Here is a 12,901-nt window from a genome sequence, read left to right on the forward strand (position 1 = left end):
GAGTGAAGTTTGCGGTTTCATATTAGTTTTACCACAAAACTCTATCATGAAATACTGAGAACCCACCGAGAATTTTGTTTCCATTCCTGTCTCATTTCAAGTGTTTTTCTGCAGACCCCGATCAATTCTGTAGCATATGACTATCTAGCTCTGTGATTTTGTCTTCTGTTCCATGGGAGCTCAAAACCAAATTTTCACCCAGTGCTACTTTGGGGGATCCCAATGATGAAAATGCAGAGATCCACTGAAATCCATTCCATGTAAAATCAAGAAGATTTCACAGACCTAACACAAATCTTCATGAGACCATTATTCCATTATTAGACCGCATATGACTACAACTCAAATGATTTGAAAAATTCAGTTAAAACTTTTTTTACTACGGGTTGGGTATTATGGAATAAGGAAGTTAAAGGAGGAAATCTAAGCATGGACCAAGGTTACCCTACAGTAACAAATATAGTACAAATCAAGAATTATAGAACTGATTAGTCAAGGTTGGTCAATGAAAGTCTATGATTGCCTCCTTGGTCTATTCAATGGTAAATATCCTCTAGAAGCTGATAAAGAATATATATTATATTTTTAAAAAAAAGAAGCACCCAAAGACATCCAAGAACTAAGTCATAACAGAAGATTTATCTCCTCTTATTAGGAGGCACGAAGAGGCTCCATGGTTTCTGGCCCTCAATCCTGGTTAAACCAGGAAACATATAGAGAGAGGAGCCAAAAAATCTGAACATGTAATTATTATTCACAAGAACAGACCACCTGTGATTCATGAGCGCACTGTACTATTGTATACAAAGCAGCAACCTCTCAATTCTGGGTACTGAGAGTGATAAACTGCCATCTCACCTGTCTATCACTGAAACAAAATACCTAAGAAAAATCAGCTTAAAAGGTAGGAAGATTCACGTTGGCTCATGTCAGAAGAGGTTCACATTAAAGTCATTTAGCCCCTTGCCATTAAAAGGCAGAAGAGCATCCTGGCAGGAAGTGAGGAAGAACAAAGCAACTGTGTGTGTGTGTGTGTGTGTGTGAGAGAGAGAGAGAGAGAGAGAGAGAGAGAGAGAGAGAGAGAGAGAGAGAGAGAGGAGGAGGAGGAGGAGGAGGAGGAGGAGGAGGAGGAGGAGGAGGAGGAGGAGGAGGAACAAAACTGGATAGTCCCTACAAGGACCTCACTTCTTTCCTTTAGGCCTCACTGCTACAGGTTCTGACACCTCCCATTAGCACCACCGGTTGGTGAGCAGCCCTTCAGCACATGACCTTGGGGAGTTATTTTTAACATTCAAACTGTGTAATAGACAGAACAAAGCACTTTGGTTTCAGAAGAGGTATAGGAAGAAAGATACTGGGAGAGGGGCGATTGTTTCAGTTTCTTCCTGGGTCATTCTTTATCACTCTTCATCAAACCACCTATGTTATTGGGAGAACTTTACCCATCACCCATGGTTTTCTGTGAGATACTGAATTCCAACAGCCTTGAGTACTGAGGATCCTGAGCCTGAACAGAGCTATACGAATGCACAAAGTTCTATGTGCCTTGAGTTCCTTCCAAAGCTGAGTCCTACTTCATAGCTTTAGGAAAGAAACATGAGCCAAACCCTGGCACTAAATTTTTGCTTTATCTCAACACTCCACTGGAACTCTGCATGGTGTTGATAGGAAAAGGGAACCAGAACAAGAGAAGACTGACCACCAACTATTATAAAATCCTGGAAGCAGAAAACTGTTTAAAAGGCCGCTAACCTGGGCAGAAAAGTCTGTGAGACTCTTATCTCTAATAGACAACTCAGAAAAATCTAGAAGTGGAGCTGAGGCTCAAGTGGTAGAGCAAAAGCAGCTCAGGGACAGTGCTCAGACCCAGAGTTAAAGCCCCAGGACCAGCCAAAAACAAAAACAAAATAAAAACAAAATTTAAAAAACAGGTACTTGGTGCTGGGAGTTTGGCCTAGTGGTAGAGTGCTTGCCTAGCATGCACGAAGACCCAGGTTCGATTCCTCGGTACCCCACATGCATAGCAAAAAGCCAGAAGTGGTGCTGAGGCTCAAGTGGTAGAGTGCTAGCCTTGAGAAAGTCCAAGGTCAGTGCTCAGGCTCTGAGCTCAAGCCCAGGACTGGCAAAAAAAAAAAAAAAAAAAAAAAAAACAGGTACTAGTTCCAGCCCCATGACCAACCAAAAACAAAACAAAACAGGTACTAAAAGCAGTCCTTAGGTGAATGATACTATAAGTTTAAGATTCCCTACAAACTGGAGTTGGAACTCAGAGCCTTGCACTCTGACCATGATACCACTTGAACCACATTCCCATCCCTGTTTGACTTATTTTTTTTCTGGTAGAGTCTTGCTTTTGTCTGAGGCTGTCCTCACACTTGAAATCCTCCTAGTTCTGCCTCCTTTGTTGGTGAGATTACAGCTACCTGACTTGTGCTGGAATGAGGTCTCCCTAACTTTTCATTCAGGTTGGCCTTGAATTCTGATCTTCCTGATCTCTGCCTCCTCCCAAAATCTCTGCAAGATACTTAGATGAAGAGTGATTTTAAAATGACCCAAGAAGAAAACTAAACAATCACCCCTCTCCCAGTATCTTTTCTCCTATACCTCTTCTGAAACCAACGTGCTTTGGGTTTTTTGTGTCTTTCCCAAGTGCCATTCTGGCAGAAACTTAAGAAAGTCTCAACACATAAAGACTTCTATTTCCCCTACAAAGCCATTTCTTCCTCCTTACCCTTAATGGAAATTAGAAAATCCCAGAGGTGCCTGCGTGCTCATGTCTGCTGAGGTTCCCTGTAGTTCACTAATGAACTTATCTCTACAGACCTTCTGATAGTAAGCAGTTAAAACAGAATATTTTTTCTTTAAATACCAACTGAGACTATGGCTTCAAAACCAAAATTCTAGGACCAGATCACATATTTGGTATTGAAGCCAACACATGGTCACATAAAAGGGACTGCTGACTCCCTACCCTTTGGCAAGATATATACACAGACTCATATGGTAAGAAGCCACCCACTAACTGCCTATGTCACCAGTGTATTAAATTCAGTGAGCTCATAATACAAACAGAGGACTATTTACTATATTCCTGGCACTGCCAAGCTTATAAACAATAGCTCAGTGGAATATTTTTGCATTGAGTTTGTTTCCTGGATATGTTTTTATTGCAACTATGCATACTTATCCAAAGACCATATTACAAGCATTACATCTGTCTTATAATCTAAAATCAAAGAAGAGTTATCTGGGCTTTTTTTTTCTTCCATTTAAGTGCCAACTTTTTCTTTGTTGAATTGAGGTACAGGGAAGGTTTTTGTACTCAGTATCCAGCAGGTGGCAGTCACATCCAAGGGTAAGGGAGTTTTCCTGCTGGCCAGGGAAATTGGTTCAAAAAACTTGAATCCCTACAGATCAGTAAATAGTGGGCAGCTTCTTCATTAAAACATTTCTTTTCTAGTAACATACTATAGAAATGATCCCTGAAAGTATAGTCTTTTAAAACATTTTTAAACTAAAGTAAATCTTCTTAAATCAAGTTATGACGTTGGATAGAAGCAACTGACCCTTTTGTTTTTTAGAGTAGAGAAATTCCATACTGAAAACAGGGCTTGTAAGCAACCTTATTCAGTCTAAGATAATATGTTATTTCTTCCCCTGATTTGGTAATGTGTTGAATGGCACAAAGATCTCATATATATGTTTGTAATCCTAGCACTTGGGAGGATGAAGTAAGGAGACTGAAAGTTCAAATCCAACCTTGGCTTTATAGTGAGACCCTGTCTCAAAAGAAAAGGAAAGGAAAGGAAAAAGAAAGAAAGAAAGAAAGCCAAAACTATTTTGAATTAGAAGAAACAAAAATTGCCTATAGACACATGAAGAAATGCTCAACATCTCTGGTCATAAAAGAAATGCAAATCAAAACAACTCTAAGATTCCACCTCACTCCAGGATCAGGAAAACGAATAATAACAGATGCTGGAGGGGATGTGGCCAGGAGGGATCACTACTACACTGCTCGTGGGAGTGCAAACTCGCTCAACCACTATGGAAAGCAGTGTGGCAGTGCCTCAAAAGGCTAAACATAGAGCTCCCCTATGACCCAGCAATTCCACTACTTGGCATTTACCCAACCATCCAGAAACAAGGGCAAACTAAATCCACTAGCACAACAATGTTCATTGCAGCACTATTTACCATAGCAGATATGGAACCAACCCAGATGTCCCTCAGCTGAGGAGTGGATCAACAAGTTGTGGTATTTGTACACAATGGAATTCTATGCTGCTGTCAGGAAGAATGACATTTGTTAGGAATGACATTTGTTAGGAAATGGAAAGACTTAGAAAAAATCATATTAAGTGAAGTAAGCCAGACTCAAAGGAACTTAGGCTCAATGGTTTCCCTCATTTGTCATAATCAGTAGAAACCTTGGGCTCTACTAGCAGAGATCTGCAATAGAGCAAAATCTTGATACATAAGGCCATATAGTATGCAGCTAATTGAAAGGACCTCCAGGATATTGAAACAAAAGCCATATAACGAATGATTGTTGTCCTTAATGTACTATGTTGTCTCTCATCTCCTTTGCTGTCCCTTGGTTATCTCATATTGTTACAGTATCTCACTTTGTTATCTGATATATTGAATTTATTTGTATTTGGTTATTTGAAATTTGATAGGGAAGGGGGGAAAACCAAGACGGGTGGGGGAGTGGAGGGGAGGATAATGGGTACCAAGACATGTGAAAGGGTATCAATGTATGTGAATTGATGCACCTTCTATCTGGCAAATATCATGTAACCCTTTTACTAATTACAATAAAAAATTAAAAAAAAGAAAGAAAGAAAGAAAGAAAGAAAGCCAAAACTATTTTGAATTAGAATGAATTAAATGGAGGAAAATGAAAGACAAAAAGACATTCCTTGGTAAAGAATGTTTGTTGTCTTCTTCTTCTTCTTCTTCTTCTTCTTCTTCTTCTTCTTCTTCTTCTTCTTCTTCATTTTGGGGGGTTTTGTTGTTCTTGTTGTTGGGTTTAGTTCATTTGTTTTATTGTTGTTGGTTTTATTTTTGGCGATGATGGAAGTAATGGTGATAATTGATTTATGTCCTCAAAGTACTCTACCACTTGAGCCAAATTCCCAGTCCTATTTCCCTTTAATTTGCTTTTTAATAGTCTTCTGTCTTCAAGTGCGTTAGCTTCTAACTTAGATCGTTCTTCTTCAGTTGGGATTTATAGGCAAAAACCACAACCAGCCCTACTGATTTTTATTTGTTTGTATATTTGTTGTGCTAGAATATCTGGCAAGGCTGGCCTTACTCCAACTATCTGGATTACAGATATACACAACAAGCTAAGAATGACTTAACAATGGTGGAAATGCTGGGTGCCAGTGGTTCATGGCTGTAATCCTCCTGTAATCAGGAGACTGAGATCTGAGAATCGGGGTTCAAGGCTAGCCTAGGCAGGAATGCCTCTTATCTCCAACTTTCAGAAAACTGGAAATGGAGCTATTTTTCAAAATGGTAGAGTGCTAACCTTGAGCACAAAAGCTCAGAGACAGGGCTCAGAGCACCCACTCCTGGAATTCAAGCCCCTCAATTGACCAAAAAAAAAAAAAAAGCAGAAGTAGAGCTGTGGTTCAAGTAGTAGAGTGTTAACCTTGAGAAAAAAAAAATGAAAAAAACACTCAGGGTCAGTGCCCAGACCTGAATTCAAGCCAAAAAACAAAACAAGAGGTGGGCACAGTGACTCACGCCTGTAACCCTAGCTACTCAGGAGGCTGAGATCTGAGGATCAATGTTCAGAACAAGCCCAGGCACAAAAGGATCTGAGACTCTTCTCTCCAATAAACTTCTAGAAAAATGGGAAGTGGGGCTTGGCTCAAGAGTAGGTAGGCAGCCTTGAGCTGAAGAGCTTGGGGACAGCAGCCGAGTTCAAGTCCCATGACCTACAAAAAAAAAAAAAATAGCAATGGTGGCAACCAATTCAAACATATAATTCATGAAGGCTCAGGAATTGTTTTGAAAAGGAATAAAGTATCATGATCAATTAGGCTATGTGCAGACCTTTGAATTATTCATTTTGAATAATCCATACCATCTATGTCCAACTAGAAAATTAGTCACCTCATTATTTTAGTAAAATAAGATCTAATTGACTACTTAAAATCACGTATACTAATACTAGCTAACTTTGCCACTTGATGAACACTCACATAGCATACACTGAAAAACCTGCACTAAATGGGTATTGTGTCTCATACGTGTAGTCCTAGCTACTCAGAAGGCCATTCCAGGCAGGAAAGTCCATGAGAATCTTAACTCTAATTAACCACCAAAAAACTAGAAGTAGAGCTTCAGTCCAAGTCCTGAGTTCAAGTCTAGTACCAGCAACAACATATACACACACACACACACACACACACACACACACACACACACACACTGCATGATACAGCAATTTTTTCTTGGCAGTACTAGAGTTTGAGTTCAGGATCTCATGCTTACTGTGAAGATGGTCTCCTGTTTGATGCTAACCCTTTTTTATTTATTTTTTGGATAAGTCTTGTGGTTTTGCCCTGCCATCCTTGGAAGCTGGCATTACTGGCACACACTACCACTTCCAGCTTATTGATGAGATAGAGCTTTATTAAACCTTTCTTTCTTTCTTTCTTTTTTGCCAGTCCTAGGTTTGAGCTCATGGCCTGAGCACTGTCCTTGGACTTTCTCAAGGCTAGAGCTTTACCACTCAAGCCTCAGCAACACTTCCAGTTTTTTTCTATGTATGTGGTACCAAGGAATCAAACCCAGGTCTTTGTGCACGCTCGAAAGCACTCTACCACTAGGCCAAACTCCCTTTATTAAGCCTTTCTTTACCTGAGTTGGCCTCCAATCACAATCCTTCTGATGTCAGCCTCCTGAATAGCTTGGATTACAAGTGTACATTATTAGGACAGCCCTTTTATTACCTACCCCCAACCCCTTAGCATAGCCTAAACTGGCATGACTTAAAATCCAACAGGCATGTTCCACCTTGCCCAGAAACATATAGTAGGTTAATCTTTCTGGCAACTCTGTGAGGCAAGCAGCCGAATTAGCAACCATTGGCAGGAAAGGATGTTGAAGTTTAGAGTCAAGTTACATCATCTAGTTAAGCCTTGTTACCTTGTTTCTCAGATGTGAATAAGAGGAAAACTTATGTTTTAGGATTATGGGAATTAAAGAAGAGCCTTTACCCAGTATGTCTCCCTCTAAGCAGAAGGCTTTACTATGTGATTACTATTCTTCCCAGGCTGCCACTGCACAGAAGTAATGATCTGCACTGCAGTTTACTGTTACTACTCATGCAGTGCTTTGCTCCAGAGTGCACAGACACAGACAAACCGAGTCTGTCTCATCCAACTCCAAAACTTGGGTGCCTATCCAGGAGACAAGGCTTCCAGATGACTAAACTGGGGAAACACAAGAATTAAGAATCAACTTGAGCCAGGTTCTAGTGGCTCACACATGTAATCCTAGCTACTCAGGAGGCTGAGATATGAGGATAGCAGTTCAAAACCAGCCTGGGCAGGAAAGTCCATGAGACTTGTATCTCCTGTTAACCACCAGAAAACCAGAAGTGTTGCTGTGGCTCAATATGGTAGAGTGAAAACGCTCAAGGATAGTACCCAGGCCCTGAGTTCAAGCTCCATTTCCTATCCTGCTAAGAAAAGAATCAGCTCTAGAAGCAGGAATGTTTGCTCTCCCCCGCCCCCGCCCCCCCCCCTCGCAGTTCTGGGACTTGAAATCAGGGCCTGGGCACTGTCCTTGGGCTTTCCTCAAAGCTAGTGTTCTACCACTTGAGCCACAGCACCACTTCTGGCTTTTTCTGCGTATGTGGTACTGAGGAATTGAACCCAGGTCTTTGTGTATGCTAGGCAAACACTCTACCACTAGGCCACGCTCCCTGCCCAAATGTTTGCTCTTTTATGGAGGAAATATTAGTGGTCTTCAGGCCACAGAAAAACAACTCTGCAAGTTTCTTCTTCCAGACCCAAGGAGCAAAGGCCTCTCTCTCATCTTGTGGGTCATCATGACCTTTATCCATCTGACCAAAATATATTATCTCAATGGACAGAAATTTCATCCTTCTCAACAGAATGTAAGAAACGGAATGAAGAACCAAGGCTGGTGCAAGCCAGAACCACTTGGCATTGAACCCTGGTGACCATGGCACTAAATGAAAAGTTGCCTCTTTATTCTGGTTCACCCAGTACCACAAACATAGCGGGCTGAATGTCAGACAGTCCGTGCATATAAATCGTAGGGATGCGCAGCCAAAACATAGTGCTCAGGGCTAAGTTCCCTGACGAGTCACCTTATTAAGATGGGTGCGATGACGTCAGGGGCTAGTGCCTCACACCTGTAATCCTAGCTACTCTGAGGTATGAAGCTTGCAGCTTGAAGCCAGTCCTGGTGGAAAATTCCTTGAGACTCTTACCTCCAATCAACCAGATAAAAGTCTGGAGTGGAGCTGTGGCTTCAGTGGTGTAATGTGAGCCTTGAGTGAAAACGTTGAGCAAATCACAGGGACCCAAGTTCAAGCCCCAGTACTGGCACACAAAATACAGACATATTCACTCACACACACACACACACACACACACACACACACACACACACAAACTTTAGTGTTAGTTTGACTTTAAAGACTTTTTATTCAATCTTCAATTTTATCCATCAACTTATTTTCATTCAATTACCATTCTTCTTAGAATTTATATATGACGTTGTTTTCACATATATGTTAACATGTATGTTAATATGGTGTCTCACTCCAATCTCTCCCAGTATAGTTTACCCTTGCACTATACCCAAGCAAAGCAAAAAGGTTCCTGTCTCTCATGGTTCCTTATGCTACTGAATGTCATCTTTTCATCCATTCAACAGCCTTGGTACCTCACACCTATAGTCTCAGCTACTTAGAAAAGAGATTGGAGGATCTCAACTGGAAGCAAGCCCTAGGCGGCTCATGCTGTAATCCTAGCTACTCAGGAAGATGAGATCTGAGGATCACGGTTCAAAGCCAGCCTGGGCACTAAAGCCTGTGGGACTCGTATCTCCAATTAATCATTAGAAAATGGGAAGTGGCCCTGTGGCTCAGTGGTAGAGGGTAGCCTTGAACTGAAGAGCTCAGGGACAATGCCCAGGCCCAAAATTCAAGCCCCATCACACACACACATACACACACACACACAAGATTAGGGAGATACTAAAGTACAAGCTGGGAATGGTGGTGCACTCCTGTAAGGCAGCTATTCAAGACTCAAAAGGCAAAAAGTACAAGATCTTATCTGATGAAACAACTAAAGCAAAACAAGCTAGAAGCATAGTGTAAGTGGTGAAGCTTTTTTTTTTTTTTAATGCCAGGCCTGGGACTTGAACTTGGGGTCTGGGCACTGTCTCTAAGCTTCTTTTACTCATAGCCTGAGCCACAGCACCACAGCTGGAGCTTTTTCTGTCTATGTGGTACTAAGAAATGGAACCCAGGACTTCATGCATGCTAGGCAAACGTTCTACCACTGAGCCACATTCCTATGCCGTGGTGAAGCTTTTGTAAGACTCTGAGTTCAATCCTCAGGACAAGAAGACAAGCAAGTAAGATGGAGTGGAGGAGGATGAATGAAAGGAAGGTAGAAAGGAATGAAGAGAGAGGAAGGAAGGAAAGGAGGAAGGGAAAGAGGAAGGGAAGGAGGGAGGGAGGGAGGAAAGAAGGGAAAAGAAGGAAGAGGAGGAGGAGGAGGGAGCCACCCACTCAGGGAACACTGTCTAGGAGTTGGCTGCTCAGCTGGAACTTGTTATTCTGAGAGAACTAAAATGCACCTTCCATACAACTGATGTCCATCTTCTCCCTCTTGGTATTATCCCTCAGATGCCATCCATGCCATAAAACATAGCATAGCTACAGAAAAGAAGGAGCACTACGGAGAATTAGGTCCAATAGGAAAGGGGAGCAGGTCCTTGCTGAAGAACAGGCTCTCCTCGCTCCTCCACTGCAGATTAGCTCTTGCTGTGAATCTCTTCTCTGAACCTTCAGTAATGAAGCCAGCCTCTGAAGAGAACAACATGTGACTATGTGAGAACACTCTAGAGGTATGTACTGAATGCTCAGCAAAGAAAATGATGTATCTACGTTGTTTAGAAACCACTGGGGTCAACGTTCTCTCAGTGGAGAAAAATTTAAAAGACTATGATGGCATCTTCTGAAGGTGACTGGGGCTAAGTCCCCAAAATTCCGCACGGTAATTCCATATGTGTGGACAATCTGGGATTCTGTGAGATATTGTTTGGATTTCTGCCTCAGTTCTAGACCCTTGGAGGTTTCACTAAGGTGCTAAACCCCAACTTCTGTAATCTCTCTCTGAATAAGACTGGGAAGGATTTATTGAGGATAAAATTATTGCTTTTAGAAATAACACTAGAAATTCTTTTTAATGAATTAATATAGCCAGGAACCAGTGGTTCAGACCTTTAATCCTAGCTACTCAGGAGACTTAGAACTGGAGGGGTGAGCTTTGAAGTCAGCCTGGTCAGAAAAGTCTAGGAGATGCCATCTTCAATGAACTGCTGAAAGCCAGAAGTGGGCCTGTGCCTTAAGTGGTAGAATGCCAGATGTGTGCAAGAAACCTGAACTCTTAAGCCACTGGTGCCCGGATGACAAAAAGCCCATAAGACTCATTTCCAATTAATCACAGAAAAAGCCAGAACCAGCAATGTGGCACAAGTGGTAGAGGGTTAGCCTTGAGCAAAAGAACCCAGGAATAGCTCCCCTACCTTGAGTTCAAGCCTCCTGACTGACCAAAAAAAAAAAAAAAAACAAAAAAACAAAACCCATTAGGATCCCAAACAGGAATCTAATATATAGTATGCATAACACCATATTGTATTATGTATGAAACTAGCCCACATCTTTGTGGTAAAATATGTACTGTTTCCCTAATGCTTTTTTGTGAAACTCTGCTTTTCATTTCTCAGAGGTAGTGTATCTCCTAGGCTACCTGAACAGTTTCCAGTTTCTACCAGCACAATCTTACCAAGAGAGAGAGATGAGGCGATAAAGCAAGCCTGTATAGAGTTACAGCTGAAGTCCAGAGCCAACTTCCTGCTGTTATTGCTACTTTGGACTCAAGAACCATTTCATGAGCTGCTCTTGAATAGTTACTTTTCCCCCATAATTCTCAACTCATTGTTTAAAAGGGTAATTCTCTTTATGTTTAGAAAGCTCAACTCTAAAATGAATGCAACCTCAACTATGAATTAATGAGAGGCTATGGGCAGACCCCTTCTGAGACAATCAGCTTAACACACTATCAGCAGGGAAGAGAGGCCTCTCACAATGGTGGTTTTCTACCTATTGCCAAATTCTCAAGGTAGAAAAATGTTCCAATAACAGTTCAACAAGGCGGTTGATAGAGCTCAGTAGTAGAGCATTTGCCTAGCATGCATGTAGGCCATAGGTTCAATTCCAAACCACAAAAAGGAGGAAAAAATGAACTATAGTACATTCCACCATTTTTCCTGTATCCTTCACAAAGACATTTCGGAGTCTCAATTCCCATGAGATGCTTGATGTTTTAAACCTTGCTTTTATTATCATTTTACTTGTACCTCTATAGCAACTGCAATTTTCCTCCAATTTTTTTCTAGGCAAAAGTTCTAACACTGAGAGCATAGCTAAATATTTGGATTCATTGCTGGTGAAAATAATGAAACCAGAGAAACTCTGTGCTGACTTGTCTGCTTTTTCCATGCAAACCAACGGGCTCAGCCAGGCAGCACAAGTTCACAAAGTCATCTATCTAATCCTGTCTACTATTACACTTTTCCTTTTTCAAATGTTTGGCTGATTATAAACAAAGCATTATCAAGAAAAGGGAGAAAATATTTACTCTTCTCCCTTTCAACCCAACTTCATTACCAATTCTAAGATTAGGCCTCCCACTAGCTACAATTGATTGCCTATGATTGTTGAAGGAATGAATCAAACAATAAAGACTGATATTGTCTCTATGTGTAAAGACACTTGCATCAGCTCTACCTGACATGGATATGAGAAGGTGTGAAATAATAAGATGTGAAAGCATGAAGGGTACAACGTTTTAAGAGAGGACTAGCTAAGTCAAAGTACTGAGAAAATAAATAGATATAGGGATTCTCACATATATTACCCAAAAAAATCATTAGGAATTCACTGCTGGTCTTGTTTACTGTCTCTAACTTGCTTTCAAGATGAAATTTGTCTTTGACATTAAGATGAACCATAAATGAACTTTCTCTGAGATGGAAATGCACTCTTCTGAAGAATCCAATGATTTACATAAAACCCAATTGCTGTTTTTTTATTAGCATATATTAGTTGCACAAAGGGGTTTCATCATAATATTTCCACACATGTATACAATGTATGCAGATTAGCCTCTTTCCTTTTATCATTCTTCCTCTTCTCTGTCCCCTTCTTAAAACAGTTTCCACAGGTTTCTTTGTTTCTTTTTCATACATGCAAAGTTAACTACATTAGCTATGTTTCTTTCTCTCTTTCACTTTGTCATGGGTTACTGTCTCTGAGATTGTTTTTGCTCAACATTGGGGCTCTATCTCTTTGAGCCAATGTTCCACTCTGGTTCTTCTGGTAGTTAATTGGAGATAAGCATCTCATGGCCTTTCCTGCCCAGATTGGTTTGAACCATGATCCTTAGATCTCAGCCTCCTGAGTAAGATTACAAGCGTGATTACAACCAGTGCCTGGCCTCATGTGAATTTTTAAACTTAAGTTTTATTATTAATTTACTGTTTTTTGTGTCTTTGTTTTTATCAGTGGTGGAGCTTGAACTCTGGGCCTTGGTACTGTCCCTGAGCTTTT

General features: G+C 40.9%; 1 pseudogene; it reads right to left on the reverse strand.

Annotated features, from left to right (window-relative positions):
* Window positions 1-3,406: 3,406 nt before the first annotated feature.
* On the reverse strand, window positions 3,407-3,498 carry LOC150054520 (small nucleolar RNA U3; annotated as a pseudogene).
* Window positions 3,499-12,901: the final 9,403 nt, after the last annotated feature.

This window comes from Megascapheus bottae, chromosome 14, assembly GCF_031878675.1.
Source record: "Megascapheus bottae isolate mThoBot1 chromosome 14, mThoBot2.hap1, whole genome shotgun sequence".
In the NCBI taxonomy this organism is placed as follows: domain Eukaryota; kingdom Metazoa; phylum Chordata; class Mammalia; order Rodentia; family Geomyidae; genus Megascapheus; species Megascapheus bottae.